Raw genomic sequence first — 26,360 nt, 5'->3', positions numbered from 1 at the left:
GACATTTTATTCTGTTTAGTCCCACCAATAAAGATAATAACCTCTTGCCAACCCCTCAGAATTTATCAATTTGACCCTTTTTCAATTATTCAATTTCGAATTTACACTTCTGGTTATTTAAGATTCGACTCCCAACTCCCAATTTTACCCTCTTACAATCAATAATCCCAGGTATAACTGTATATCAGTTTAGAGTCCATTCATAGCCGCCTTCTTGCCTCTACTCAGGTTATTCCACTTTATAATCAGTTACAAAGAAAGAGAGATGAAGTTCTTCCAATTCAGAAGCAGTCTATGAGGTACACCTCCAGGACAAAAGGAAAAAAGGATAACAAGGCAATTCAATGTCTAATTTCAGCAGTAGTAGAAAATGACTCAGTTCTAGTTCAAAATACTTTAAATACCCAGTTTATATCCAATGTCCAATGTCCACTATTCTATCCACTCTTCAATTACCAACAAGTTGGGAAAGGCGGTAAGTCCTTCAGTAAGGAACAAAAAATAGAAAAGATTGAAAAAGTAAAAAGTACAAAAAAGAAAAGAAAAAAGACAAAAATGAAGAACGACTTGTGTTGTCTTCCTTCAACCACTAGAGGTCTCAAAGTCTCATTAATATTTCATTGACAGATTTCTTGCAACAAAGGATCACTTTTGGCAATAGAAACCAGTTAATGGGCTTTTGATGGACTGAGTCCATTGTTCTCTCAGCAGGCAGCCACTCAGGAGCTCAGTCAAGCTGGCGAAGCTCCGCTGCTCCGCAGAACGGAAACAGGCAGCGGTAAGATTCTGTCCACTAGAGGCCGCTATCCGCTAAGCGCTATTGGCTAGCTGTCCAAATCCGATGCTTTTGATTGGGCTATACGCAGCAGTATGTAAATACAGAGTTCATTCCCAAGTCCCCGTTCATATTGATATGCTTTCATACCAGAAAGAGGGAAGCAGGGTCTTTTATTAATAAAAAAAGATGTGGTGCTTGGTGCGACAGGGGAAGGAAAGGGCTTTCTCGAGCTCATTGTCTCGCGCCCTAGCTATGTGAAGGGGTTTCTGGGGAAGGCGAGATCCGTAGCGAATTTCCCCCTCGGAAATTCCGTATAGCATATTCTTAGAAAAGGGGGGGGGGGAGAAAAAAGGAGGGGGGGGAGAAAAGACTGAAAGGGAAGAAAGGTTTCCTCTGTTCCCCTCCACTCTTCCAAAATAATTCCGAGCTGAGGTGCAGAGCTCTTTCCTCCCTTGTGACCTCCCCACCCTCCTCCTCCTCCCTTCCACATAACTGGCTGTGTCACCTTGCCTGCCAATCATACCTCCCTTTGAACTGAAGCAGAGTTCCATCCCTGTTTGTGCCAGTTCTGGAGTCTAAAAGCCGAGGACCTAAATCAGCCAAAGGAAAATGACACCCTTCCTACCCACACAAAAATGCAATTTTCATTGGTCTGTTTGCTACTGGACGTGGTCGCCAAGCTTGGCCAAAGGGGTTTGTTTTTTTCTTTTGTTTTAAGAAGCGAAGCAATAGCTCATTTGCTTGCTAGTGTGGGAGTCTGCAATTCTTGGTGTTCCAGGGCTTTTTGCAAGTTGGAGTTGCCTCCAGTCCACCCCGGATGTAAGAACAGTCCTTCTGGATTAGACCAATGGATGATCTAGTCCAGCACCTTGTTCCCCATAGTTGCCCAGCAGAGGCTCACAACAAGCCCATAAGCAGGACCTGAGTGCAATGGCCCTCTCCCACTCATATTCCCAAGCAGGGCCGGACCTCTGATGAGCCAGAGTGAGGCAGCTGCCTCAGGCGGCCGATGCTGAGGTGAGGGGATTGAGCTGGGAGTGGCCTGTGGCCTGGCCTGTACCCCTATGTTAGCTGACTGCTCTCAAGTGCAGGGAAAGCTCCTGTCCTTTCCAAAGTACTTGGAAGAAGATTCAACAGTCAATCCAATTGGCTTCAGTACAGGAAAGATTTGGGGTGTTTTACTGTTTTGGATGTTTCAATTTGCTGGCAGCGCCCAGAATGGCTGGGGCAACCCAGTCCGATGGACAGCATAGAAATCTCAACGTTGAATTTGTCTGATTTCCTTTCAGAGCCTATCAAGTTGGTACTTTTCAGCACCTATGGGTGTAGTGGCATCTGGACCATGGACCTCTCAGCTGGTGACTTGTGGGAGTCAGTCTGCAGCTCACCACACCTCAGCCAGTGGGATGTATCACCAGAGATTACAGAACCCCAGCCGAGACTTCAGAGATGTCATGCTCTCAGCAGAACAGCTTCTTCCAGAGCAGTGGCGGAGCAGGGTGGGGGCGGTCCGCACTGGGTGTCATCCTGCGGGGGGCGGGACACATTCACTGTAGGCTTGGGAAGCTGGGGGTCGTGGGTGGGCGCTCCCGGCTGGAGGAGGCAGGCAGGGGAGAGGACGGGAAGGAGGCAGGTGAGCAAAGAACGGAGGGGGGCAGGAAGGGGAGAGGAAGGAAGCGGGATCGGTGGGTGCGCCTTTCATTCTGCCTGGAAGACCAGCGCCTACAGCTGGACTACCAAGTGGATTGAAAGGGTCACTTTGGGGGCAGCGCTGCAAATGCAGAAGGGATCTTGGCCGGTTTCTAAAAAGGGAAAGTGAGTTTCCCTCTGAAAAACGCTTTCTGCCTCCCCTCTGCAAAGCTCCACATGTTTCCGCCCCACCCTGTCCTCAGCCAACCCCCCACTTAGAAGCCACTCTTGGGTTATTGACTTCTGTGTGCTTGTGTATCTGTGTCTCCCGTGTGGGGTTCCTCTCTGCGTAAAGTCTTCAAGTTGTGCCTGTGTGCACCTGACATATCTGCCCCATTGTCTTTCCCTCGTCAAAATTTATCTTTCCCCCCACCTCCAGTCTCCGTTGTTGTGTGTCCTGGCTGAGAGGAAAAACAGAAGACGGGGGGCCATCGGTCAGGGATAGTCTACTTGAGATTCCTGCATTGCCCCAGGGGGTTGGCTTGATGACCCTCAGGGGTCCCTTCCAGCTCCACTCTTCTCTGGTGCAGGCTTGTGCAGAGTTTTAGGTACCAGTTGGGTGCAAGGGGTGCAGCCCATCTTATGCACCGCCGGCTCGGGAAGAAGTCCCACTGATCATGATGAGACTCGCAGGCGAGTAGATTGCTGCTGTGCAGGCCTGCTGTTGAAATCAATGTTTTCCTTTTCAGAGCATGGTGAAATCCCCATGACTAAAACCTCCCCTTCCGTAGTTTCTGTCAGGAGTTCAGCCTACACTCGAGTAGCACCTTGGCAGAGACACGTGCCCGACTGGCATGTTCCCTCCCTCCTGGTCGATCGTTTGGGAGCTTCATAAGCTTTCTTCAGCCCGAACATCACAGCGAACGATGCCAAGTGACACCGGCACACTTAGGGATCCGCAGAGTTTGTGCATCATGCGTGACAGACCTCAGCAACTCAGCATTTTGGCTAATCACTTTATTTACATATCAACACACACACGGAGCACTGCAACATGGCTCCCTCTCTCTCGAGCATCAGACAGCAAAGAGAAAAAGAACAAAGGACAATAGTCCCACTTCGCGGAACACAGGAACACAAACATCCTGTCGCCGTCACTTCCCACTCTGTGGAGTCAAAACATAGACAACAATCCCATGACTGCAATCATGGAGCTGGAATTCTCACAGTTTCAAGCGCTACCACAGGTTCCGCAGAATATCTGTACTGCATGGTTTAGTGTGGCAGCACCTGACCTTTGGAACTCCCCGCCTCTTGCAACAAAGCACGTGCCTTTGCTAGACGCTTTTCAGGCACCTGCTAAAAGCATTCTTGTTGAGGCAAGCATACCTAGAAGCTTAGGAAGTTGAAGTAATTTTCATCTCTTTTAATATTTTAGCTTTTGTATGTTTTAAAGTAGGATTGTTAATTTTTCTTGATTTGACTGCTGTGGTGGTTTTTGGTTTTTGGTTTTGGTAAACCACTTTGCAGGCTTTTAAAAATATATTTTATTAAATAAAGAAGCAATACATAGAACTAATAAGAGAAATATATAGGGGAATATATATTCCCCCCCGCCATTTTCTATATTTTCCCTTCTCCTCCTCCTGCTGCTGCTCCTCCTCCTCCTCGTGTTCCTCACCTGAAGGAAAAGCCAAAGAACCACCATTAAAATTGGTGCCTGGTATGTGCAACCATATGCTGTATTTTTATTCTTTTTGGCAAGAAAATGGGAACACAAGGAGGCAGCAAACCTTTGTGCCCTTCAGAGGCACGTGCACAGTCTGCTACTGGCCTCTGGTCTCCTGCGCATGGGGTGGGGGTGGGGGGGAAGCCACCCCTTCCACGCAGCGAAGGCGACCCTGGCATGGCTACCAGCTGCCCACAAAGGCGCACTGAACTGGGCTCCAGACTGTGGTGGGACTCCCCTAAGCCCCAGCCAACATGGCCAGCGCTCATCAGGGATGATGGAACTTGAAACCCAACATCATTGGGAGGGAGGGCCATGTGAAGACAGGATTCTCAAAAATACCTCTGGCTTGCGGCTCTTGGAGTGTTGCTGGCAACGCCTGGAGTTTCTCTTCAAGCTCCCAGAGCTTCACAAGGAATGTTTGAGTTTCCTTAAATACTGTTTCAGCTCCATGCCACACCTCAGCCAAAAGAGCTGCTATCACTGAGAAAAAGAAGGGAGCATCTGTGCATGTCATTCCGGTCAAGTTGCACCGAAATGGGACTTGTTCATCTGAGCTCCACAGGCTGTTTTTTTTTTTAATTGTTTGACTGGGGTTGTTTGTTGGTTTTTCTTTAATTTGGGGCAAGGCCTTTTTATGTGCCCTTTCAATCCCCAAGAGCCAGCACTGTAAATCAGTTTTAAGGGAGTCCTAGAAGCACAGCTGCCACCCCCCACCCCCCAACATCATCATCAGTTACACATAAAGGCTTTTAAAACTTATTTAATATCTTTTTTAAAAAGTTAACCTTGTAATTCCTAAATCATTTTAAACACTTTGAAATACTTTCTAAAATTCTGCTTTTTAACTTTTATGTAAATGATGTAATAAAGGAACCCAAATGGCCAGATATTTCCCTGTTTCAGTTTTATCCCATAATGTATCCATTTTGCTACATGCCAACGATACGGTGTTGTTAGCACAAACGCAAATGGGTATGAGGCGATTACTAAAGAACTTTGGGAGACTGTGCCGTAACAAAGAGTTGAATAGAAATTATTCCAAGACAAAAGCCGTAGTATTGGGGGCACAGCCCAGGAAGCAGAAATGGCTCCTAAATGGACAAGCCATTGAACAAGCCAGGCATTTCAACTACAGTGGTACCTCTGGTTGCGAACGGGATCCGCGTCTGCACGCGTGTGGGTCGCGATTTGCCGCTTCTGCGCATGCGTGAGCAGCGAATCCTGGAAGTAACCCGTTCCGTTACTTCCGGGTCGCCGCAGGATGCAACCTGAAAAGACGTAACCTGAGCCGAGCGGAACAAGAGGAATGACTGTATTTGAGGATTTGCTTCTCTGATAGGAGTACTGGGTCTCATCAGATGACAGCCTCGGCCTTGAAGGCATCAAGATCTGCACAAGCAATTCTTAGCTTTACCAGAACTGAAGGCGGCAATGGGATTGCCCCTGCTCCGAGAAGATATACAGTGGTACCTCGGAAGTCAAACAGAATCCATTCCAGAAGTCCGTTTGACTTCCAAAACATTCGGAAACCAAGGCGCGGCTTCCGATTGGCTGCAGGAGCTTCCTGCACTCAATCCGAAGCCGCGGAAGCCCCGTCGGACATTTGGGCTCCAAAGAACATTCACAAACCGGAACACTCACTTCCGGGTTTGTGGCGTTCAGGAGCCAAAACATTCGAGTCGCAAGGCGTTTGGGATCCAAGGTACGACTGTATTGGTAAGGCGCCCCCACAAGTAACATGGGGGGGGGGAGGAGAATGATAGGAGGGGATCGGGAGAGACAGGGAAGCCCGGAGGGAACGCCTCACCTAGCCCATCTCCGACCCCAAGCCAATATCACCAGCGGTTGGAGCAAAAGAGCAGAGGAGCCGCACACCGGGGACCGGCTGGGGGCTACAAGAATACGGTGTGGACCCTCTTCTGCCAGTGCAGGGGGGCACAGCTGGGGCACAGCTGGGGGCTAGAAAAACGCGGCGTGGACCCTCCCCTGCCAGTGCAGGGGGGCACAGCAAAAACCATGCTTTATTTTATTTAGTTTATTTTCAGTCCATTTCTTATCAGTATTTTAAAGCCCTATGAACCCAGGTAGGCGGCCTGAACCATTGGAGCCCATTTCCTGGAACCGCCGTCTCAGCCCCGATCTAGGGACCTGACACCAAGCCCTGGGGGTCCCACGGGAGAATTAAAACTGCCCCTTTTTCTTGTTCCCTTCTCTCTCTCTCTCTCCCTCTTCCTTCTTCTTTAGTTATACACACAACCCTCCCTTTTTTATTAATACATTATTACTCATTATTCATCCATTTATATTCACTTCTTTTTTAAAAAAAGTTTTTTTTCTAATTTCTCATTAAAGAATTCTATATATATATATATCTACTTTTCCATCCCCACTCCCCCCTTTTTCTATTTACTTATTACATTTTTTTTTCTTTTCCTTCTCTTTTCTGAACAAACAAACCAACCATTCTCAGTAGGATTTTTTGTATTTTCTTTTTCTTTTTCTTTCTTTCTTCTTTTTCTCTCTATCTCTTTTCTCTTTTCCTTATCTTTTCTTTTCCATCTTGTCTTTTATCTCACACTATAACTTGAATCACCACAGTAACTTTTGATTTTTAAATAGAATTGCATTAGCCTTTACATTTTTAACTTTGGACTCTTATCTGCAAACTACCAACCCCACCTCCCCACCTTAACATTGGGAGGGCCATGTCCCCGGAATTTGTGAAGACAGGATTCTCAAAAATACCTCTTCCTTGTGGATCCTGAAGTATTTTTGGCAACAGCTGGAGTTTTTCTTCAAGCTCCTGGACCTTCATACGCAATGCTTGATCATCCTTAAGTACTGTTTCCACCCCCGTCTTAGGGCTATTGGGCGCCTTCTTCAGTATTTCAACATCCTGGAGAGGACAGACACTTCCTGCTAGACATTTACTCCAGACATTTACAGAAGGCACAGAGGCACTGGCTGAAGAAGTTGGGAATGAGCAGACAGTGCTTTTGCTGAGAAGGAGCTCCACCCCAGGGTGCTAAAGAGCTCTTTCCCTAGCCTGCAGGTGCCAGAAGGCCAAGCGCTGGTGTTGCAGTGGTGGTACTTCAGAGGAGTATGAGAAAAGGCTGCTCTGGATTCTGGGTATATAAATGGCCTTGCCTGAAGCTGTGGATTGTGCTCTGCATTAGCAGAGAGGCTCTACTTAGTTGCAAATGAAGCACATTTCAGTTCTTATAGAAACCGGTGTTTCCATGCATGCTTGTTCAGGAACTCTGTGAACTAGACAGCCGCTGTTTTAAACTGGCCCTTTTTCTGGCAGGTTAAACGATTAAAGTTGACTTGATTAACTTCATCCGCCAACTACCCTTCTAAGCAACCAGAGCAATTACAAATCAAAGGCTCTCCAACCGTGCGCTATCCCTATCTGCAAGCAAGCTCTCCCACAAAGTGTTCTATGAGATACATGAGCCAAATAGCCGAGGAGACAGTTTTTTAGCTGCCTGTCATTCATACACTTTATACGGAAAGGATTTCAGGGGCAGATGCTCTTTTTCTGCATGGAGGGTGGGGGTTTCCAAAGGAGCACTATTCAGACCTGCATTCATGGCTTATGAGTCGTAGCCGTGTGACAACTGCACCTCATGCTGATGTGTTGAAGGGCTGATGTTGCACTTCCAGGTAGAAGAGCTCGTTGGCATTATTTTAGGCTCTGTGTCAATTGACTTTGTGACATGATGGGGGGGGGAGTTCTTATTTTTAGAGTATTTACCTGCAACCTATTATGTGGGAATCTCAAGGTACTTTACAACTAGGTCAGAAAATAGGCAAACATTGAAATGCAGCAGAATAAACAGGCCTACAGTAAAAAAATATCCTTCAAAGCCCATATTGGCTGGCAGCAGCATCCCCCCAAGTCCATGATGGATAAACACTTTCCCCACATGGAGCAGAATTGCACCCATGTTGGCAAAGGCCTCCTTTCTAGAAGGGGAGCAGAGGCTGCCCCCACCCACTGCTCTCTTCTCCCAGGCATCTGAAGAGACAAACGGCTCCCCTTCTCTACCTGTGTGCCACAAGCCTGAATTGCAAGACAGTTCCCACTTGGGGGCAACAGGGAACAAACATGCAGAGGACGAGTTCTGAGGCTCCCCCAACAAAGCCATTTCCCTGGGCCCACCTGCCAGCCTGCTGCTGGCTGGCTGCCCACCCACAGGAAAACGGCACGATTCTCCCCACCAAGAGGACATAACAAGAAGATGGGGACTATAACATAGGACTTCCTAACTTGTGAGTTCTGATGAGCCGCTGCTGCTTCCCCAGTTTAAAGGATGGCGGCTCAGGTGAGCCATTAAGCTAGAAGGAGGAAAAGGACCGACCCCGGGATGGGCTGTCTGCCTTCCTTTTGCCTTCCACCTCACGACATCCTTCCCCAGCCTGGTGCACTCCAGGTGTTCTGGGGCTCCATCTCTCACCAGGCCCAGGCGGTATGGCCAGGGGTCAGGGATGGGGGCAGTTGTCCAAAGCAGCTGGAGAGACTCAAGGAGGGCATTGCAGCCTCAAAGCCCTTTCCCTACCTCTCAATCTGGACTTACCTGGCCTTGCCCCTGGCCGCCTTTAGCCAGATCAGCTGTGCTCGGAGCTGGGACAGACCCCTCTGGAGACTTAGAGGTAGAGGAAACAGCCTGGGTCCCCTGGAGAGCACTCCCAAAGGAGATGCCCTCAAAGCTGATCATACTTTTCCTACTCCCAGACTGCAAGCTAGAGAACGTCGCTGCACACTGGTGACCCGTTCCCTGGGAAGAAGAAACCTCATCCAGAGATGGGAGGGAAGCACTTTGGCCAGTGCCATGGGGCCTTTCTTCGGAAAGCTGCTCGGGGACCTGCAATGGAGCACTGCCCAAGGAGGAGGAAATGTGGGAGGCCTGCTGGGAAGGCTGCTGGGACCCCGACTCTTCCTGGCTAAGGGAAGCAGCTCTTCCAGTGGTATCTCTGGGAACAGAGGGCATCGAAGTGAGCTGGAAATGAGAAGGCTCAGCCAGATCATCTCCAAATCAGATGATTTGGTATTGACATTACAGGAGCCAGAATCTAGTACTAAAAGAGTACTGGAACTGATTCAAGAATTTGGTCAGGTAGCGGGTTTTAAGTTGAACAAGATGAAAACGAAGGTTTTAGAGAAAAATCTAACAGTGACTGAGAGAGAGAGGTTTCAGAAGGAGACAGGATTAACACTGGTTAAGAAAGTGAAATGCCTAGAGGTCAATATGACTGCCAAGAATGTGAATTTATTTAAGGATAACTATGAAAAATGTTGGATGGAAGTGAAAAAGGATTTAGAAATATGGTCAAATCTGAAACTATCATTGCTAGGCCAAATTGATGCGATAAAAATGAATGTATTGCCAAGGATGCTGTTTTTGTTTCAAACATTGCAAATTTTGGATAAAATGGATTGCTTCAAGAAGTGGCAGAGAGATATTTCTAGATTTGTCTGGCAGGGCAAGAAGCCTCGAATAAAATTTAAGATATTAACCGATGCTAAAGAGATGGATTTGCCCTGCCAGACTTTAAACTTTATTATGAATCAGCCGTGTTTTGCTGGCTAAGAGAATGGCTGCTTCTTGAAAACACTGACGTGCTGGACCTAGAAGGTTTCAACAATGTATTTGGGTGGCATGCATATTTGTGGTATGATAAGGTCAAAGCACATAAAGCGTTTAAAAACCATATTGTCAGAAAAGCACTGTTTAATGTTTGGATAAGATATAAGGACTTGCTTGAAAATAAAACCCCAAGGTGGTTGTCACCGATGGAAGCGAAGGCTCAGAAAAAGCTCAATATGGAGGCCAATTGGCCGAAATATTAGGAAATTTTGGAACAAGAGGGAGATAGATTAAAACTGCAGAGTTTTGAAAAACTAAAAAATAGAGTGCGAGACTGGCTCCATTATTACCAAATAATGGAGGCGTATAATTTGGATAAAAAAAATGGCTTCCAGGTGGAAAAATCAAAATTGGAAACAGAACTGTTAGATCCCAAAACTAAGAACTTGTCAAAAATGTATAACTTCCTGTTGAAATGGAACACCCAGGATGAAACGGTGAAATCTGCTATGATTAAATGGGCACAAGATGTTGGACACAACATTATGATGGCTGACTGGGAACAGTTATGGACCACAGGTATGAAGTTTACGCCATGTAATGCCTTAAGAGAGAATCTAATGAAAATGATCTACAGGTGGTACATGACACCAGTCAAGCTTGCAAAAATTTACCATGTGCCCGAAAATAAATGCTGGAAATGTAATGAGACAGAAGGTACATTCTTTCACCTTTGGTGGACATGCCCAAGGATTAAGACTTTCTGGGAGATGATTTATAATGAAATGAAAAAGGTATTTAAATATACCTTCCTGAAGAAACCAGAGGCCTTTCTCCTGGGCATGGTCGGCCAATTGGTGCCAAAGAAGGATAGAACTTTCTTTATGTATGCCACAACAGCAGCAAGAATACTTATTGCAAAGTACTGGAAGACACAAGATCTACCCACCCGGGAAGAATGGCAGATGAAGGTGATGGACTACATGGAATTGTCAGAAATGACCGGCAGAATCCGAGACCAGGGAGAAGAGTTGGTGGAAGAAGATTGGAAGAAATTTAAAGTTTATTTACAGAAACATTGTAAAATTAAGGAATGTTAGGAAGATGTTGGAATGAAGTTATGTGGCTTTAGCAGAAATGTTATAAAGGATTAAGAAAAAAACAGACTGTTAATTGGTGAAAAGAGGGAAAGTAAAGTTACATTATAGTAAGATAAGGACAAAAATTGGAAAAGATGGAAAGGATTTGCTGAAATAGCTAACCGAACTAGAATACAAAAAAGGGAGGTGTGAGGAGGTCAAGGAAACAAGTGAATGAAAGATAAGTTATGGGAAGGTTTGTTGTGTTTTTTTTTTTTTAATTGTGTTTATTTTTCTGTTTTTTTATTGTTTTTTTGTTTTTTTCTCATTATTGTGATGTGATGTTTTGTTTTTGTTTAATATGGTGTTCTTTATTTTTTCTTTTTGTAGCCTTTAAAACTTTAACAAATATATATATATATATATATTTAAAAAAGAGAAGGCTCAGCCAGGTGGGAGCCGGAGGTCTCTGTGGTCGCACCCAGGGATTCGTTGGGCGAACTTTTCTTCTCCATTCTGTGGACATGAAGGCAAGTCTTCTGACCACTGTACCAGCTGGTTTCAAAGGCTATTTTTTATGAAAGCTTGAAAAACAAAGAAAACACAATATACAGAAATCAGTGTCAGATATCAAGCATTTTGAAAACATAAAAATGAAAAGAAACAGAAGACGAAAAGACTTCTGATTCCTTGTCTATCAGCTTAAAAAACTTATGCAAAACTCTTACTTCCCACCTGGGATGAGCCGCTTGGCACACTAAACTGAGCCGCCGGAGAAAGACTGGGGTGGGCGGCAAGTGGGAGGGGGAAGTCGTGCGCTTCTGTCCCTTGAAAAAAAAATGCTGATCCTCCCAGGAGGCAGCCTGCTTGCAGACAAGGGGGCTGGGCTGCCTCAAAGCCCATCAAGGCCACAGGCTGCTAGCATGACTCATCCCGGCTTTCTCATCTGAGGGGAAAGGATGCGCGGTCTTAAATGCTTAAATGCCTTGGCAACCTGGCTGAGCTACCTTGGGCCAGTCCTTGGGCCAGCTTAGCCTCCCTCACAGAGGGTTGTTCTGAAGATACACTCAGGCGGAGGAGGACGTCGGGTTGGGTGGGGGTTGCCAGGAGCAGCACGATGTCCCTCCAACCCCCGGCTTCCACTCTCTAGGCAGGCGCCCAACGTGGCCAGCTGGCAAGGGCTCTTTCTTACTCCAGCCTTGGCGTGCAGATCCCGGGTCCAGCCCCAGATCTCTGGAGCGGAAAGGCTCTTGGGCGTGAATATGAAAGGCAGCATCTGTCAGAATAGGTCATACTGAGCCAGTACAGATGAACGTGACTATTGGTTTGCTTTCTCTGCCTCAGAGGTGGCAGAGAGAGGCAGGGGAGAGACTCCGGCCTCTACAGAAGGCTGCACCCCTTTCCTCCATGTCCCCACCCCAACTCTTAGGACCAGAAGCAAGAGACAGCTTTGCTGAGCACGTGCCCCTTCCCAGGGAGATGCAACTCTGCACTACTGTTCCCTGATTTGCTCGGGAAGCAGCCATACTCCAGGCTCTTATTGTCACAGCCCTGCAGGATCAGACCAAGGCCCATCTAGTCCAGCTCTCAGCAGCCCAGCAGATGTCCAAGGGAAGCCCCAAGCAGACTCCAAATGCAGCCCCACTCTCCCCACTGGGAACGCCCGCAACGGGTATGCAGAGGTAGACTGCCTCTGCGGCTGGAGGTGCAACATGGTCTAACCCTCCATGAATTTGACGAATCCTCTCTTAAAGCCACCCCCCTCAGTGCCTCTGGAAGGAGGAAATTTCAGTGTCACTAGGCACTCTGTGTCTGGCCTGAATCTGCCAACATTCCTCTTTCTTAAAGAGATTCAGGTTCTGATATTATGAGGGAGAAAACATCGCTCTGCACCTTTCCCACATCATGCATACTTCTATGATGTCTCCACTTTCCCCCCTCTCGCAAAGCCCCAAAGCCTCCTACATTGTAAGCCTTCCTTACAGGGGAATCATCAGAACCACCTTTGCTGCAGAGCTTCTGGCTGAAAGGCGACTCAGGAGATTTGCAATGACTGCTGCAATGCACCCCTAATGATTCAGATTGTATCATTATAGCCTTATTGTGTTTATTTGTTGTTGATATATTAAATTTGTATAATCTTAGAAGCGGTGTGGCTGTGAGTACCATGAAGGGAGCCTGCACTTTGTGATTTGCCAGGGCACTACTGCAGGTTAGGAAGGAGGAAGAGGCAAAGATCCTTTCCCCAGTAAAACATGTTTGCACCCAGGGTGTTTCCAGACTGTCAGTATTTTGTGGAAGGGATTCAGGTCCAGCCGAGAACGTCAGCTTTTCCAATGAGAATGGATTAAAGCACTCTGACCATTTTCTTAGTAGAGTCTAACCACTGCGTTAAGTTTTGGGCAAGCAAGACATGAACGTAAAACAAACAAGTGGTCGTCTCCTCCGGAGGAACCCCTGCACTGTAAATATATTGACAGCACACTTACAGGTCTTTGGCATTGGCACCCCAGAACTGTGAAGGTTGCCTCAACTGTTGAGCAACACAGCTAAGGAAGAAGGAGTGGAGTGTCTCCAGGGGGAGCATAGCTCCCATTCCCTTCCAAACACACAGACAGGACAGTGTGGTGGCACCCAGGGAATAGTTGCAGCAGCCGGATGGCTGGCTGAAACACACACCATTGCACTATTTTTGAATGGGATTCACTCTGAATCAGCCAGTTAGTGAACTTGGTGCTCCTGTGCAACAAAGCCACTACAAAATTGCTCTTCCGTGCACACTTCCAGGTCCCTCCAGCTGGGCTTTTTGAGTGTGATGGGTTTTTCTCACTCCAGAGCAGTTTGTGTTTAAGCTGAAGGTCACCAGGAAAGCAAGGGAGACTAAAAAAATGCATTTGTTAATATAGTAAGGTTTTAATAACTCTAATAATGACTAACTGTGTGGAAATGACTGGAAAAAGAAAAAAAGGAAAATCAAGGCTTTTGACTCTTGGTTTCCTGGAAGAAGATCAAAAGACTCCCCTGGACTAGAAGAGACATCTCATTAACAACTGGAGAAATGCCAAAGAACTTTGGATATCTGCTTGGGGGGTTTCTGATGCAGTATTAATTTAACAAGGAGCCAGGAGTGAAACCGAAAGTAGACTGACCAGCTAGCTGAATCCAATTATATTGCTATGGGGTGGGGGGAAACCTCTAACATTTTACTTTTTGATACTTGTACTTCCAGGGTGAATTGAATGTGTGGGGGGGGGTGGAGGAGAGGCAGAAAGAAGAGCTAACTTGTCCGTGGCTGGGGGCGCAATCTGGACGGTTCTGCCGGGGCGCAAGATCACCTAACTACTGCTCTGCGCCTCTGGACCAGGGGTGGATGGTGCTCATTGGGACTGGGAGGGTGGAAGGCAAGGAGGCCAACAGTAGGTGGCGCCAGAGCCAAGGAGTGGCAGAGCAAATGTGTTCTGTATCTGAGATGGAGTGGGAAGGGGCTGGCGGCCACCGCAGCCATCCCGTCTGCCCTCATGGACCGGCCAGAATCCACTGGGCAAATGCTCATCTTGCCAGAGTCTGGGTCTTCTGCTGTTGCTCTCTCAGAAACCATGCCCAGGTGGGATGTTTCGTTTTTCGAAGCTGCTTCATCCCTGAGGAAGTTCGAGGTGACGCAACTCCTGCATCTCTGACGTGGGAAGGTTTGGAGGTATTTCAAATTCCACCCTTCTCCCTTGGCTCCCTGGAAAGAAGGCATCTTTACATTTTGAGCGCATTTCACAGGCCAGGAGCCAAGCACCCCTTCCTGAGGGGGAGAAGAGGCCCAGAAAAGATGAGCCCTTCCCAGCCCAAAGGCGTTCCCCTGAGATTCAGCTTCCGGGCTATGGCTAACCAGGCTAGGAGCAGGAATATTGGGAGCGGGAAGGAACTGATGTCATCTGCCAGAGCAGCTGGCTAATTGAAGGGAATGAGGTGATAACAAGGCTTTCAAATCTGAACTCTTGTTTGCGGCTGATTAGCATAGAGGGAGGTGGAGAACAAGGGCAATCGGAAGCAGACTGTGGGTAGTTGGTTCCTTTTCTTTGTTCGGGTTCCTACGTCACACCAGCAGTTTAAATGGCAACACTCCTTTGCAAGATTGTCCGCCTTTTTAATTGTTTGTTATGGAAAATCAATAAAATGATAAGTTGCCCCTGCCAAAGGGTTGCATGACATCTGGCTGAAGACTTTTTGTGCTAAACGTTGAAGCTATGCTGGTGTGTGTGTGTGTGTGTGTGTGTGTGTGTGTGTGTTTGTTGCAGAATGGTTTAATTAGCTCATTCTCCTCCTAGCACATCGTCTTCATTCAACTCTGGCTGTTGAATGAATGCTTTCTTATAATCATTCTTATTTTTAAGTGGGCTTTGGCCTCCTTCCAGACAGCAGCTTGAAGGGGAAGCAGAGGAAAGCTCAAATGATGACAGAAGGCAGGGGCATCCAACAACCCAGAGTTTTGGTTTGGATGTGACACTTTGAGAATTCCCCAAGCCATCCCGAAGCCCCCATTTCACTCTGGTCCATCTGAGTATCTCCTTTCCACCCATGCCTCCCCTCCCCCCAAATATTCACAATTAAGAAATCAGAAAACAACCCCCACGTCTCTTTCGACAGAACTAGATTTAATGATCAGGCATAGCAACTCCTGCAGAGAGGATAAAACCAAAATGTTTCCAAGGGACACATTTATCAAACAAGATATCTGTCCATAGCTCAGTCAGTAGAGTGTGAGACTCTGCATCTCAGGGTCGTGGGTTGGAGCCCCACGTTGGGCAAAATATTCCTGCATTGCAGGGGGTGGACTAGATGACTCTTGTGGTCCCTTCCAACTCTACAATTCCATGATATCCTGTGAGGAGTAGTCAACTGAGTTTTACTCAGAAGAGATGCGTCAAAATCAACACGTGCCCATCAATTTAAATAGGTCTGCTGTGGAAAGGACTGATGTTGACTACAACCCTGATGTTTTCTGATTATTTTATAGAGCGTTTCCCTCAATACCAAAAAATGGAGGCAGAGACAATTTACTGAATTTCAAAACCACCGAAGCTTTATTGAATGAACGAATCAATTTATTACAGTTACAAACCAGAATATGGACTTCTACAGAGATAGACTAGTGGAATGAAATTCACGGCAAGTGTCACACTCAGGGAAAATTTGGAAAAGATGGAAAAGATGATGTATAGGGAAAATGTATAAAACAGGAAATAAGGCTTGCTGGAAGTGTAAAATCAAAGAAGGCAATTTCTACCATATGTGGTGGACATGCGAAGAAATGAAGAAATATTGGGAACTTATTTATAATGAGTTAAAAAAATATATTTAAATAAACTTTTCCCAAAAGGCCAGAGGCCTTCCTATTAGGAATAATTGGGGATGAAATCAAAAAAGAAGATAAGACATTATTCCAGTATGCTACAGTTGCCGCTAGAATATTAATTGCTCAAAATTGGAAAAGCCCAAACACCCCAGCGATTAGAGATTGGCAAATAAAATTATTTGAATTTGCTGAACTAGCAAAAATGACACAAAAAATCAGAAACCAAAAAAATACAAAGTTTATTAGTGACTGGAATAAATTTATGATATACATTGAAGGGAATTATAGAAACTTAAAAACTATTTTTTTTTAATAAATTTTTTATTGGTTTTTCAACACATATTAAAAGACAATACAACACAATACAATACATAAACAAACAAACATATAAACACGTATAATTTCTTAACCTTTCTTTCCTTAGACCTTCTTTCAGCGACTTCCCCATACCTCCCCTTTCTGCATCCCTGTTTTAAATCATTCCAGCAACCCCTAATTTCAATTTCTTATAGCACTTTCTTTAAATCTTTTTTCTCATATCCAATTGTTTGTCACTGCAATTCTATTTTGCATTACCCAAGACATTTTAACATTCATTAATTTTACAACAATTCTTAAGATAAACTTTAAATTTCTTCCAATCTTCTTCCACCGTCTCTTTCCCTTGGTCACAGATTCTGCCAGTCATCTCCGCCAGTCCCATGTAGTCGATCACCTTGGTCTGCCATTCTTCCAGTGTGGGTAGTTCTTGTGTCTTCCAATACTTTGCTAAGAGTACTCTTGCTGCTGTTGTAGCATACATAAAAAACGTCCTATCTTTCCTTGACACCAATTGACCTACCATGCCCAGGAGGAAGGCTTCTGGTTTCTTCACGAAAGTGCATTTAAGCACCTTTTTCATTTCATTATAAATCATTTCCCAGAAGACCTTGATCCTTGGGCACGTCCACCAAAGGTGGTAAAAAGTACCTTCAGTTTCCTTACATTTCCAGCATTTATTATTGGGCGTGTGATAGATTTTTGCAAGCTTGACTGGGGTCATGTACCACCTATAAATCATTTTCATAATGTTCTCTCTTAAGGCATTACATGCCGTAAACTTTATACCGGTAGTCCATAACTGTTCCCAGTCAGCAAACATAATGTCATGCCCAATGTCTTGTGCCCATTTAATCATAGCTGATTTAACCGTCTCATCCTGTGTATTCCATTTCAACAGCAAGTTATACATTCTTGACAGATTCTTAGTATTGGGTTCCAGTAGCTCTGTTTCTAATTTTGATCTCTCCACCTGGAAGGCAATTTTCCTGTCCAATTTAAAAGCTTCATTTATCTGGTAATAATGAAGCCAGTCTCTTACTTTTGACTTCAATTTCTCATAGCTCTGCAATTTCACTTTTCCCTCCTCATGTTCTATAATTTCCCAATATTTTGGCCATTTGGATTCCATATTAAGTTTTTTCACTTCCTTAGCTTCCATTGGTGACAACCACCTAGGGGTTTTGTTTTCCAACAAATCTTTGTACCGAATCCAAACATTATATAATGCTTTCCTAACCATATGGTTTTTGAAACCTTGATGAGTTTTAACCTTGTCATACCATATATATGCATGCCAGCCAAATCTGTTATTGAACCCTTCCAAATCCAAAATGTCTGTGTTTTCAAGAAGCAGCCAGCTTTTCAGCCAGCAGAAAGCCGCTGATTCATAATACAACTTTAAGTCCGGCAGGGCAAACCCCCCTCTTTCTTTTGCATCAGTTAGTATCTTAAATTTTATTCTGGGCTTTTTGCCCTGCCAGACAAATCTAGATATATCTTTTTGCCACCTCTTGAAACAATCCATTTTATCCAAAATCTGCAATGTTTGAAACAAAAACAACATTCTCGGCAAGACATTCATCTTAATAACAGCGATTCGGCCTAACAAGGAAAGTCTCAAATTTGACCATACTTCTAAATCTTTCTTAACTTCTGACCAACATTTCTCATAGTTATCTTTGAATAAATTCACATTCTTAGATGTCAAATTAATCCCCAGGTATTTCACCTTCTTTGCTACCATTAAACCAGTTTCACTCTGAAACTTCTCTCTTTCAGCCACTGTTAGGTTTTTATCCAATACTTTCGTTTTCTGTTTGTTCAACTTAAATCCTGCTACTTGACCAAATACTTGTATTAGCTCTAAAACTCTTCTCGTACTAGTGTCTGGCTCTTGTAAAGTTAATACTAGATCATCTGCAAACGCTCTCAGTTTATATTGTTTAGCTCCGACCTGAATCCCTTTAACCAGCTGGTCCCCTCTGATCATGTTTAATAAAACCTCCAAGACAGATATAAAAAGTAATGGGGATATTGGGCACCCCTGTCGTGTCCCTTTTTCAATAGCAAATTCTTCTGTTACCACATTATTTACAATCAGTTTTGCTTTTTGTTCAGAATAAATTGCCCCTATACCATTCTCAAAACCTTGGCCTACCCCCATCCCTTGGAGATTCTTTTTCATAAAACTCCAAGAAATATTGTCAAAGGCTTTCTCCGCATCCACAAATATTAATACTGCCTTAGTATTAATGTTAACTTCCAGCAACTCCATAATATCTATTATGTTTCTCACATTGTCTGACAAATGTCTTCCTGGAAGAAAGCCCGCTTGGTCTTTATGAATCTCCCCCACCAAAACTCTCTTCAATCTTTTTGCCAAAATGTCTGCAAAAATTTTGTAATCCACATTAAGTAATGATATAGGGCGGTAGTTCTTAACCTGGTTCTTCTCAGTCTCTGACTTTGGTATAAGTGTAATATATGCTTCTTTCCACGATTCAGGTGCCTTCTTCCCCTCTAAGATTTCGTTACAGACGTCCTTCAACGGTTGTATAAGCCATTCTTTCAAGGCTTTGTAGTATCTGGAGGTCAGTCCATCAGGTCCTGGAGATTTCCCCAATTGCATATTTTGAATGGCTCCCTCAATTTCTTGGTCAGTTATCTTCTGGTTCAAAATCACTTTACTTTGTTCAGAAATTTTTTGTAATCCATATTTTTTAAGAAATTCTTCTATTTCTTTTTCATTCACCGGCCCTTGTGCATAAAGTCTCCTGAAATAACTCTGAAAACAGTTTCTAATCTCATTTGGTTTATAAATGTTCTTTCCCTCCACTTCTAAATTTGTAACCGTATTCTGTTTTTGTCTCTTCTTCAATTGCCATGCCAAAAGTTTCCCACATTTGTCTGCCGATTCAAATGTCTTTTGTCTCATTTGTTTTATTTTCCATTCTATCTCTTGATTCATCAGTTCCATATATTGTCTCTGGTAGAACTTGATTTCTCTCCAGATTTCATGTGACTTTGGTTTGGATCTCAATCTTTTTTCTCCTTCTTTTATCTTTTCCAAGATCTTATCCTTCTTCTCATTCTGTCTCTTCCTTTTTATGGCATTCTGTTGTATTAAAAAACCTCGCATGACGGCTTTACTTGCGTCCCAAATTACTCTTTTTTCCACTTCTGTTCTCAGATTTATCTCAAAGTAGTCCTTTACCACTTTCTGGGCCTTTTTATACACCTCTTCGTCTCTGAATAGGGAGTCATTCATCCTCCATCTAAAGGAACCAGCTGTTGTTGGGTTCATCTCCATCTTTACAGCATTATGGTCGGAGCAAGTCTTTGGGCAGATTTCCACTTTCTTGATCTTTGATGCCATCCCACTAGTTACCCATATTTGGTCAATTCTAGTCCAAGTCATTTTTGCTTCAGAAAAGAAAGTTCCCTCTCTCTCAAGAGGGTTCCTTGTTCTCCAAATGTCAATCAGGTTCATATTGTCAGTCATTTCAAAAAAGGTCTTAGGTAATCTCCCATCCTTGGAGATCACCTGTCTTTGTGCTTTGTCCATATTTGTAGAAACCACTCCATTCATGTCTCCCATTAAAATTACATTGTAATCCAAAAAGTCCATTAATGTCTCATGCAATTTCTTAAAAAATTCTGACTTCCCTTCATTCGGTGCATAAACTCCTATTATCAATAATTTTTCTCCTTGAACTTGAATTTCAATTGCCAAATATCTTCCTTGTTCATCTTTAAATATTAATTTAGGGGCCAACTTTTCCTTTGCATAAATCACCACTCCTCTTTTCTTCACTTTGTCCGATGAGATGAATTCTTGTCCTAGTCTTTTGTTAATAAGTAATTTTCGGTGTACTCTAGTCACGTGGGTTTCTTGTAAACAAATCAAGTCCAATTGTTCTTTTTTTAAGATATGAAAAACCTCTCGTCTCTTCCTAGGAAGATTGAGACCATTACAATTCCAACTTAGAATTTGCAGAGACATCTTGTTATTTATTTAGTTACCCCTCCAGCAGCTCCAAGCAGATCTTCTTCTGTTGGTGAAACTTAAAAAGTATAGCAGGTTTGATATAGATCTTACGATGTGTAAACCGTTAACAATTATCAGCTGCAGGAAAAAGAAAGTATTTATATTAAGAAGCCTGAAATCGGGAGGGATGGAGGTCAATAGGTGTGTAGAGGAAAGATTTAAATATTTAAAGATATAAAGATTCAAGTGTGAAGACAAAGAACTGTAATGGAAACTGATGTTATTTTTATGTTATGTTTGGATATCCCTTTTGAAATTGTTGATTTGTTTTCTCTTTTGGTTATCTAAGTGAAATTCAATAAAAAGAAATGGGGGAAAAAAGAGATAGAGAACATGTAGAAGAAGAAGAAGAAGAAGAGTTGGGATTTGATATCCCGCTTCATCACTACCCTAAGGAGTCTCAAAGCGGCAGCTAGACTGGTGACTGGGGGCAGCCGCCAAGACCATATAACACCGGTCTTGAAAGACCTACATTGGCTCCCAGTACGTTTCCGAGCACAGTTCATAGTGTTGGTGCTGACCTTTAAAGCCCTAAACGGCCTCGGCCCAGTATACCTGAAGGAGCGTCTCCACCCCCATCGTTCTGCCCGGACGCTGAGGTCCAGCGCCGAGGGCCTTCTGGCGGTTCCCTCATTGCGAGAAGCAAAGCTACAGGGAACCAGTCAGAGGGCCTTCTCGGTAGTGGCGCCCGCCCTGTGGAACACCCTTCCAGCAGATGTCAAAGCGATAAACAACTACCTGACATTCAGAAGACATCTTAAGGCAGCCCTGTTCAGGGAAGTTTTTAACGTGTGATATTTTTGTGTATTTTTGGTTTCTATGGAAGCCGCCCAGAGTGGCTGGGGAGGCCCAGCCAGATGGGCGGGGTATAAATAATAAATTACAAGATGTACAAGAAAATGGTACATCTATTTTACAAGGGTATTCACCAACCTGACCCGCACACCGCTATGCACCAGGATAGGTGCTGTTTGTGCTGATGCTGGGCCTGTGTACCATAAAGAACAAATAGTCGGGGGAATGGAGCCGGGACACATTACCCCTCAGGGAGTGGCAAGCCTGCCCGCAAATGACCTAATTGATTTTCTACACCCCCCGCTTGGTACCCTGGTCTCTACGTGCAACGAGCCTGGTATTGGACTACCCAAGCCAGACCAGTTTGAAATGCTCTCGTCCTCATATGCCTCGATGCCGGAATTGGAGGCTTCCATTATTTTAAGTCCGATACGTAATCAAGATCCACAGCATTTGTCAAATTTTGACCCGCTAGCAGTACCGACACAAGACTCAGCTGTTGACCTGCTACCTGTACAGCCTATATGGGTCGGCAAAGCCCTTGCTCTGCATAAACCAGCTGAACATCATGATACATCAGCTGATCATCATGATATTTGCAATGGTGTCATCGAAGACCCTCTGGGCCAAATCAACCAATTGGCCCCTCAGTTAAAGCCATCACATCTACCTTGGGACCAGAGACCTCAAACCTGGAACCACCAAGCAGGGCAGAAGGAGGAGGAGCCTAACTCAGGAGCTTCAAACCACCGGAAAAGAGATTGACTGCCACTATTTCCACCATCGCCCTATTTCAACATCCTATCTTGGAATGTGGCAGGATGGCTATCTAAGCAGGGTGACGTCGACCTTCTGGATTTCCTCACAAAATTTCAGATTATATGCCTGCAGGAGACATGGTGTCTAGATCTCCATGTCCCTTCTCTACAGGGATACGAAGCTTTTGCTACCCCTGCGATAAAACTAAATTCTCGAGGCCGACGTAGTGGTGGCTTAGTCACTTTTGTTTCCACCAAGCTAAAGTGCAAGGTCCGGCAACAGCAGTGGGCGAAGAGTAACAATCTACAAATCCTACTTATTTCTAGCAGTGAAGGAGGAGATTTCCTTTGCTTTAATATATATATCCCTCCTATAGGCACCCCTTCCCAGTCGCTACAAACCTGGGAAGATTTAGAGCTATGTTTGGAAAAGGCTGAACTAGAATTCCCTGGCATGGATATCCTGCTGGCAGGTGATTTCAACGCCAGGATAGGAAACGACATTAATACGTACTGCTCTAAATCTCAGTTGCTGCCAGAGGCAGATTGGTTTATTCCCTGGTCCTCTGATGATAAGGTCTTGAATAAGGCAGGCATTACATTAATGGAGACTGCCTTTAAACATAATCTGTATAATTTGCATGGTACCCATATGGACAGGTCAGGGGGTTTCTTTTCTTTCCTTGGGCCTAGAGGTGTGAGCGTTATTGATTATATCCTGGTCTCCCCAAAACTCTTGGAGAGGTCACAGGGCTTTAGGACTTTCAACAGAACTGAGAGTGATCACCTCCCTATATCAATTTCACTAATTCCCCGTGGTTTGGAGGATCCGCAATACCGCAATCACTGTGCAGACCCACCTCCAACTCTGGCCCTTCGCAGGCGTAAATGGAACAGCGGCCTGGAACTCAAAATCAAACTACACCTGCATTCATCAGAACTACTGGCCTTGAGAGACCAGTGTATTTTATCTAATTCTGACCCCTTTCTAACATTTCAGCAGGTCTCAGAGTCGCTCTTCCCACTACTCATGAACCCCAACCCTCCCAAACAACAAAATAATTCGAGGGCCTGGTTCGATAAAGACTGTAGGAATCTAAGATCTTTGCTCAGGAAATTACAAAATAAGGTAAAACAGGAAGGGACCCTGTCCTCAGTGGAAAACCTGCACAGGTGGCGCTCTCATTATAAAAATACTCTAAAACTTAAGAAATCCCTCTATAGAAAGGAACAGTGGGAGGCACTTGACAAGGCGATCAAATTGCGGGACGACAAAAAGTTCTGGGAAATAATTGCTCAGGGAATTTCACCCAAAGGGATAACTGTAACCAACAGTATTTCATCTAACTTATGGTACCAACATTTTTCCCGGCTATATAACCCTAACCCTAACCCTAACCTTAACCCTAAACTGAGCCAGTTTCCTCCTCTTAAAAACGATCTATTAATGGTCTGGGATCCTGTTACCGAATTAGAATGTTTACAGCTAATTAAAACACTCAAGAATGGCAAAGCTCCCGGTGAAGATATGATTCCTCCTGAGGTGCTTAAACTAAATGCCCAGTGGTGGGCTGCTTTTTTGGCCCAACTTTTTACGGTAATAAATGATACATGCAAAATCCCAGAAAATTGGAAACTGAGCCTGGTAGCCCCCATCTATAAGAAGGGCGACCCCCAGGACCCCTCAAACTATCGCCCCATAAGTCTCCTGGACATTGTGTATAAACTTTATACTCGCCACCTGTTAAATAAATTGGTTGACTGGGCTGACCACTCTAACTTGCTTAATCCAGAACAGGCAGGGTTTAGAAAGGGCCATAGTACAATAGGCCATTGTTTGGTATTACAGACAATGATAGATAAGTATACAAAGACACATAAGAGCAAACTTTTTGTGGCTTTTGTAGATCTTACATCCGCTTTTGACTCAATCTGTATGGACAAATTATGGCAAAAACTATATGACACAGATATAGATAGACGACTTTTCAAAATACTTAGAGAGTTACATACAGACATCACAGTTAAAATTAGAACTGGGACATCAGGCAACTATACTGACCCACTGCCACTGGGGAAAGGGGTTAAACAGGGCTGTTTGTTAGCGCCGTTCCTCTTTAATTTCTATATAAACGACATTGTTCAACATATGGCAAAGTATAAGCCATCAGCTCCTGCCCTGGAAGGCAAACACCTGAATATACTGCTATATGCTGATGACATGGAGGTCATGGCACTCACTCGAAGGGGCCTACATAGCATGCTGGAGGGGCTCGTAGCTTATTGTTCCCAAAACTCTCTAAAGATAAATTATGATAAAACAAAAATTGTGGTATTTACTAGAGCTCGCCACACATTCAGATGGTCTTTAGATGAACACAAAATTGAACAATGTCTTCTCTTTAAATATCTTGGTATCACTTTCCAAGCTACATCTAGCTGGCTTGCCCACTTCAAGACTGTAGCCCTTCTAGCACGTAGGACAATTGGTGCTCTGCTCAGCTTTTTTTATTCGAGGGGAGGGCAACTGGTGACCCCGGCACTAAAAACTTTTGTTGGAAAAGTGATTCCCTGGATGTTATACGGAGTAGAACTCTGGGGATGGAATCAGAAGCTGTTAGAATGGCTTCAAATCTTCCAAAATTTTTATCTCAGAAGAATTCTAGGCCTCCCTCAGAGCACTCCGGCAGCTTTCCTAAGAGTGGAAGTAGGATTACCCTCTGTGTCTGCCAGGGCCCACTTAAGATTCCTGCGTTTTTTCACCAACCTCATAGATGCCCCGAACACCTTATTGGCTAAACAAGCCTTTGTATCATTACAAAATAATAGCACTTGGCATAAAAATCTACTAGATATTTTATCTAGATACAACCTACCTGAGTTTAACACTCTCAAATTGTGGAGCCCTGATAAAGTTCGGGAATGGATCTTTGAAAAAGACGCCTTTTTGGACTCCACTAAGATAAAAAACTCTGGGTTCTCCTACTGGTTCCCTCGAGTAAAAGCAGTCAAAATCTGTGCCAACTACTTGGTGGAGATCACTGATCCCACCCTTCGGAGAGCTTTTACTATGGCACGGTTCCAAACATTGCCAACTGCTTATTTGACCGGTAGATACACAAAAACCCCAGTAGAACACCGTTTATGTCCTTGCCTTATGAAAATTAAAGAGGATCTTACACATTACCTCCTCTATTGCCCCATTTACTCGGGCTTTAGAGACGCATTGCTGCAAATTATACCCAATTCTATAACCAGTCCTGAAGACAGAGTAAAATTTTTGTTAGTTGATGCAAATCCACGCATTACCCATGTGGTAGCGGTTTTTGTGATGAAGGCCATGAAAGCCAGGGAAAGATTTATGGACGACAATGCAAAGACCCCTTCATCGTCTTTTTAACTCGTTGCTCGTTTTCTCTCCTTTTCTATTCTGTGGGAAGAAGGTTTTGTTGGCATAGTATGTAATGAATTTTAATATTTTTAACTATTGTAGTGTTGATGTTTGTGCACAGGCATGGTCCTCACAATAAACGGATTTGATTGATTGATGATGATGATGATGATGATGATGATGATGATGATTATTATTATTATTATTATTATAACATTCTCCTTTCCCTCCCCCGCCCAACAAACACTCTGTGAGGTGAGTGGGGCTGAGAGACTTCAGAGAAGTGTGACTGGCCCAAGGTCACCCAGCAGCTGCATGTGGAGGAGCGGAGACGCGAACCCGGTTCCCCAGATTACGAGACTACCGCTCTTAACCACTACACCACACTGGCTCTCATATATATGGAGGTTAAAATCAAAATCTATAAGCTAGAACACGGTAAAGAATACAGATCTGAAACTATTAAAATGTGTAGTTTAAGACCTTAACCGCTAATTTAAAATATGCATGTCAATGCTTTATTATAATTAAGGCAGGTAAAATAATTATTACTCTTAATAGTATTCATTGCTATGAGGCTTCTTGAAGCAATTCAGAATACAATCAACATTAGCAGAACACTTTCCTTTACAAGGACAATTTAAAAAGCAACAATTTAAAAGCAATAAAAAAGTTATATTGCATAGGAAAGAATTCTAAAACAACAGCAATGATCACAATTAGCAACAAGACACAATGAAACAGCAAGCAAAAATTGCCACTCCATCATCGCTGAGCCTTGAAACTTGTGTCTTCTCCCCATAATCGAAACTGACATCAAGTCTTATGTCATCTGGAAGAGAATGAAGGAGAAGAGAGATGAATTTCTGCCACATTTACTGATTCACCAAATTG

This window comes from Podarcis filfolensis, assembly GCF_964270895.1.
Source record: "Podarcis filfolensis genome assembly, chromosome: W".
In the NCBI taxonomy this organism is placed as follows: Eukaryota; Metazoa; Chordata; class Lepidosauria; order Squamata; family Lacertidae; genus Podarcis; species Podarcis filfolensis.
The sequence above is the reverse complement of the archived record's forward strand: the minus strand, read 5'-3'. Positions refer to the sequence as shown.